We start from the raw sequence: 5,237 nt of genomic DNA, 5'->3' as shown, positions 1-5,237 counted from the left end.
TTTAAGAGCTGAATCAAAGAACTCCTTGTTACCCTCAAGGACCCTTCTTCCCCAGTAAACACCCAAGTCATCACCCTCACTTTCAAATATCATCTCACAAAGCCTTAAGAACAGAGGGGAGGGTACAGATAGGGAGATGATCTGAGCAGAGACAAATACCCTCCTCAATCAGGGTTTATGACTTCATCAAAGAGATCAGTTTTCATCCCAGCTCTACAAAAATATGTCCAAGGATAATCTGGCAGCCAGCCAGGTGAGTGTCACTGAGGTCATGCTGCTCTTGGAAGTGGTGTGACACAGGTGACACAGGATAGGCTGGGACTTTCCAGTGGGACAGGGGGCTTCACTCCATTTTTAAAGAAATAGCACCAGAAGTGATAGATCACATTAAAAAAAAAAAAAAAAAACAAACCTTGATTTACAAGTGTCTTGATAAACATCCCCTCTTCCACTTGAAACAATAGGCTGAGAATTTCATAATATCTAGTTAATGTCAAATAATAGTGTCACAATGTGCTATCCATGTTTGAACTGGAAACAATGTCATGAAATTTTAATAAAAAAAGCTTTCATTCACATGAAATGTCCTAATTGAAAAATGAACCCTCTGTAGTTCCAGAGAAACACACAGTATGCAGACCAGAGGTATCGTTTCAGGAAGCTGACAATCCATATTAATGTTGTCTCAAGAATTCTTTTTCTGCTAAACACTTGCCATAACTTGGGGAAATGTTCACATAGCTCAGCATCATTCAAAATCAAAATGTGTATACAATGCAGTCTGAGCTCATGTCAAAGCCCGGCTCCTATCAGATGTTCAGATAGAGGAAGACATGTCTCACAAAGCCTCTACTCTTAATGGAAATCCAACTCTCTTTATTTCTCATATCTGGTTGATCACAACAAAAATGAAGCTTCTCCCTAAAGAGAGAGTGGCCTGAGTAGGGAACAGGGAAGGAGAGGTATCATAGGATTCAACCTTCTGCCTGCTGCCAGCTCCTGGGATTTAACTGGCTCTGAAATATAGATAAGCTAGGGTGACTGCTGCATTATTCATCAAAGATTTATCAGACCTTTAAACTCAATTATATGTAATGGCTGTGGGACATTTTTTAAAAATAATAATAATCACAAAATGTGTAATAAAATAGATCTTTATTTTTAAAATTCTCTCTAGGAAAGGAGAAAAACAGGATAATTGCCTAATGCTGACTTCTAGGCTTCTGGATAAAAAAAAAAAATGTAGCAAGCTTCTGATATCCCCCAAAACTTAGTTCTAAAATTAACAACTCTGTCTGCAAGGATCCTTCCTCAACCCAGACCCCCTGGCAAGCAGGGTTTACCAATAAAGTGTTTACAGTTTTATTCAGGAGAAAAACATTGTAACAAACCTCTGAAAAAGTCAGAAATATCCTTAAAAGAAGAAAAGAAATCAAGAACACTCTGGCATTCTTTTCCAATCCTGGCTTTCAGTTCTCATTTATTGATCGGGCTGGGGAACCTTTTTCTGCAAATGGCCATTTGGATATTTATAACAGCATTCGCAGACCATATAAAATGTTCAACTTAAAAATTCACCTGCTATAGAGTTATTGAATTTCAAGTCCTGCTTGCAGTTTCTTTTGCAGGGCCTTGCCAAAGATGTCACAGTCCTTATACAGCACACGGACCAGATGTTCCCCACCCCTGAATCTAAGTGGAAGGGAACTTGGCAGACAATCTAATGTGGCTTCCTAATTGTGCAGAGTTGATTGCACAGCTCTACTGCCGCAGATCTGAGCCCCAGCAATGCTACGACTTGGCCACAGTCACAGCCAGACAATCATATTCACTACTTCATGCAACCACTATTTATTGCATCGCTAATACCTTCAGAGTACTGTATTCAACATCAGGCATTGTAATATTCATAGAACAGCCTTGACCCCTGCCTTCCTGGGCTAAGTGAGTACAAGGACCAGTAGGGTATGGGGCTCCATGGACAGTCCACTGCCAGCCCACATCAGGCCCAATTCATGATGAGGTTTGTGCCTGTCAGAGGCAAGAAAGAAAAAAATGCAGGCAGTGTGTGTTTCCATGAAGCTGAATGTACTCAAATCTAAAAGGAACCCTTCCTCCCAACACCATCTTCCTTATTTCATTCTGTTAAAAATCTCGTCCTTCTTATGAAATGACGGTCACAAAAGACAGTAAGGGCTTACATCTACTGGTACATGAAACCCAAGCCTAGGACATTCTGTTTTATGTCACAATCCCCTTTCAGGAAGGACTAGTAGGTGAAGAGGTCTACAGACATTACAAAAGCAAGAGCAGAATCCCTCAACTGCTGGTCAGCTGAAGAGTGCTGTTTTGGTCACTTTGTTCCTGTACCTAGAACCACAGCTTGTGAAAGTTTAAGAAGTGCAGCCCTTGGCTTGGTGACTATTACTGAGACTGGAGACATGGGTTGCCAAGACTGAGCCAAAAACTCATCTTTTATAAACTGGATTAGTTAATGTGTCTGGAGTGCTCAAAGTGGCAAAGGGTTATGTGCGTGTTGTACACAATCAAGAATCCAGAAACATGGATTGTGGAGGTAGGTTAAGCTGCTGCTTGTAACACCAGCATCCCATATTTGAGGACAGAATCCCAGCTACTCTGCTTCCAAAACAGCTTTCCTGTGAATGTGCCTGGGAATACAGCAGAAGATGGCCCTAGGACCTGAATCCTTACCACCCATGTGGGAGATCTGGATGGAGCTCCTGGCTCCTGGCTTCAGCCCTGCCCAGACCTAACTGTTGCAGCCATTTGGGAAATGAACCAGCAGATAGAAGATCCCGCTTTATCCATTTCTCCTTTTCTCTCTGTCCCTCTTCCTTTCAAATAAATAAATAATTTTTTAAATTAAACAAATATGATTACAAACTGAAGGAAGCATGTATCTGCAGAGAAAGAATTTCAAGAAATCTCAAAGGGTGACATCATTCATTTAAACGTGAACGAGCAACTCTCAAGTTATTTCTTGGGTGTATTTGTCCCTGAGCCAAGGATCAAGTGCCCCTGAGTAGCTTCTCTCTTCTCTGGATCCAGGAACAGTAGCAGCCAGCTCTTGTCCAAATCTTGTCTAGATTTTCCAACTTAGCTCATACAAGTTCTGGGCCATTCAGCCAGAGGAAATGGGAAGGCAAGGAGAAATGAAGAGGCAGATTTATAAATGCCTCCATGGTGAATAGTAAGTACAGCTCTTTTTCACCCTTTTTATTCAATGGCCACTTGACTCTACTGTGCTCCTAGCAGGAAATGCTTATATCCAAAAGTTGGGTCTTCTAAACTCCTAAAATTGTAACAATAGCAACCATTTACGGAGTGCTTACCAAACGTCAGGCCTTGTATTAAGTGCTTTCTGCACAACATGCTATTACATTTTCACAGCAATCCTTCTAGATAGGCAGCATCCACCTTAATTTTCTAGTTCAAGAAATTGAAACCTAAAGAAAAGAAGCATCCTGCTCAAGTCATAGAGGGCAAAACTTGAACCAACCCCAGAGTTCTGCTTCAACCCATTACAGTGCTCTGCCTTCCGCAAAAGTCCTTAAGCATAAGGAAAGAATGCAGGTTTTCTTTCCAAAACGGTGGTGGGTGCTATGATAGCACCTGGGTACCTTTGCCCAGCTACTGGGACAGTGGTCTACTGATATCTCACAGCTCTGTCCTACAGGGAATGCCCTCCACCAAAATGGAAGCATCCTCATGGTCTCCCTGAGGCATCCAGGATCTAGTGACCTGATATGAGAATGCAAAGGTGGGTGCTCTTGGCTCAGTGTGGGACAACTATGAAAAGGCACCCCAGCAACAGAGTTCTCCATGGGGTCAGTTGAAGCCTCTACTGCAAGTTTAATACACTTCATACCCTCCCCCATATGCCCATTCTGCCTTGCTCAACTCCTTATATGGATAGTTCCTAAGAGCACTGCCCAATAAACCACTTGCCCACAAATCCATTTGAGTTCCCTTCCCAAGGAAGCTAACCCACAACATTTGTTACAAGGCATATTTCTATGTATAGCAAATGCAGACAACCTAAAACTGAAGGTTCTAAATACTCCCACTTGGCCTACAAACATTGCAATATGATGTGCTGCCAGTATAAGAAAAACTCTGTCTCTCCTAGTGATTAATAGCCTACTGTTGATGCTCAAGTCATGAAAAGAATTAAAGATAAGATCCTTGCTATAAATGTGGAGTCTGCAAAATGGAGAAATCTCCATGGAGGAGAGAAGGGATTTGAGTTCAGCAAAGTGAGGCAGCACTGAAGGAAATATAGGAAATTTTTTTTTAACTTTTATTTAGTAAATATAAATTTTCAAAGTACAGTTTATGGATTACAATGGCTTCCCCCCCCCATAACTTCCCTCCCACTCACATCCTTCCCATCTCCCGCTCCCTCTCCCATTCCATTCACATCAAGATTCATTTTCAATTATCTTTATATACAGAAGATCGATTTAGTATATATTAAGTAAAGATTTCATCAGTTTGCACCCACACAGAACATAAAGTGTAAAATACTGTTTGAGTACTAGTTATAGCATTAATTCACATTGGACAACACATTAAGGACAGAGATCCCACATGAGGAGTAAGTACACAGTGACTCCTGTTGTTGACTTAACAACTTGACACTCTTGTTTATGGCATCAGAGATCTCCCTAGGCTCTAGTCATGAGTTTCCAAGGCTATGGAAGCCTTTTGAGTTCACCGACTTCGATCTTATTTACAGGGTCATAGTCAAAGTGGAAGTTCTCTCCTCCCTTCAGAGAAAGGTACCTGAAATATAGGAAATCTTAGAGAAATATTTCAATTGGTACCATCATCTTGCTGATCGCACTTTATCAATAAGGTCATTGAATCACAGAATCGACAATCTAGAACTGTACTATCCAATGAGTAGCCAATCACATGCAGTTATTTTAAATTAATTTAAAATTAGTTAAATTTGTTTAAAGATTTACTTATTAATTTAGAAGACAGAGTTACAGAGAGAGAGAGGGAGAGACAGAGGATGAGATCTTCAAGATCTTCCATCTGCTGGTTCACTCCTCAAGTGAACCACAATAGCTGGGGCTGGGCCAGGATAAAGCCAGGAGCCCAGAACCCCATCTGGGTCTCCCACATGGGTAGCAAAGATATACTTGTGCCATATTCCATGGCTTTCCCAAGTGTATTAGCAAGGAGCTAGATCAGAAATGGAGTAGCTA

This window comes from Oryctolagus cuniculus, chromosome 10 (assembly GCF_964237555.1).
Source record: "Oryctolagus cuniculus chromosome 10, mOryCun1.1, whole genome shotgun sequence".
Classification (NCBI taxonomy): domain Eukaryota; kingdom Metazoa; phylum Chordata; class Mammalia; order Lagomorpha; family Leporidae; genus Oryctolagus; species Oryctolagus cuniculus.
Note: the sequence above shows the minus strand (reverse complement) of the source record.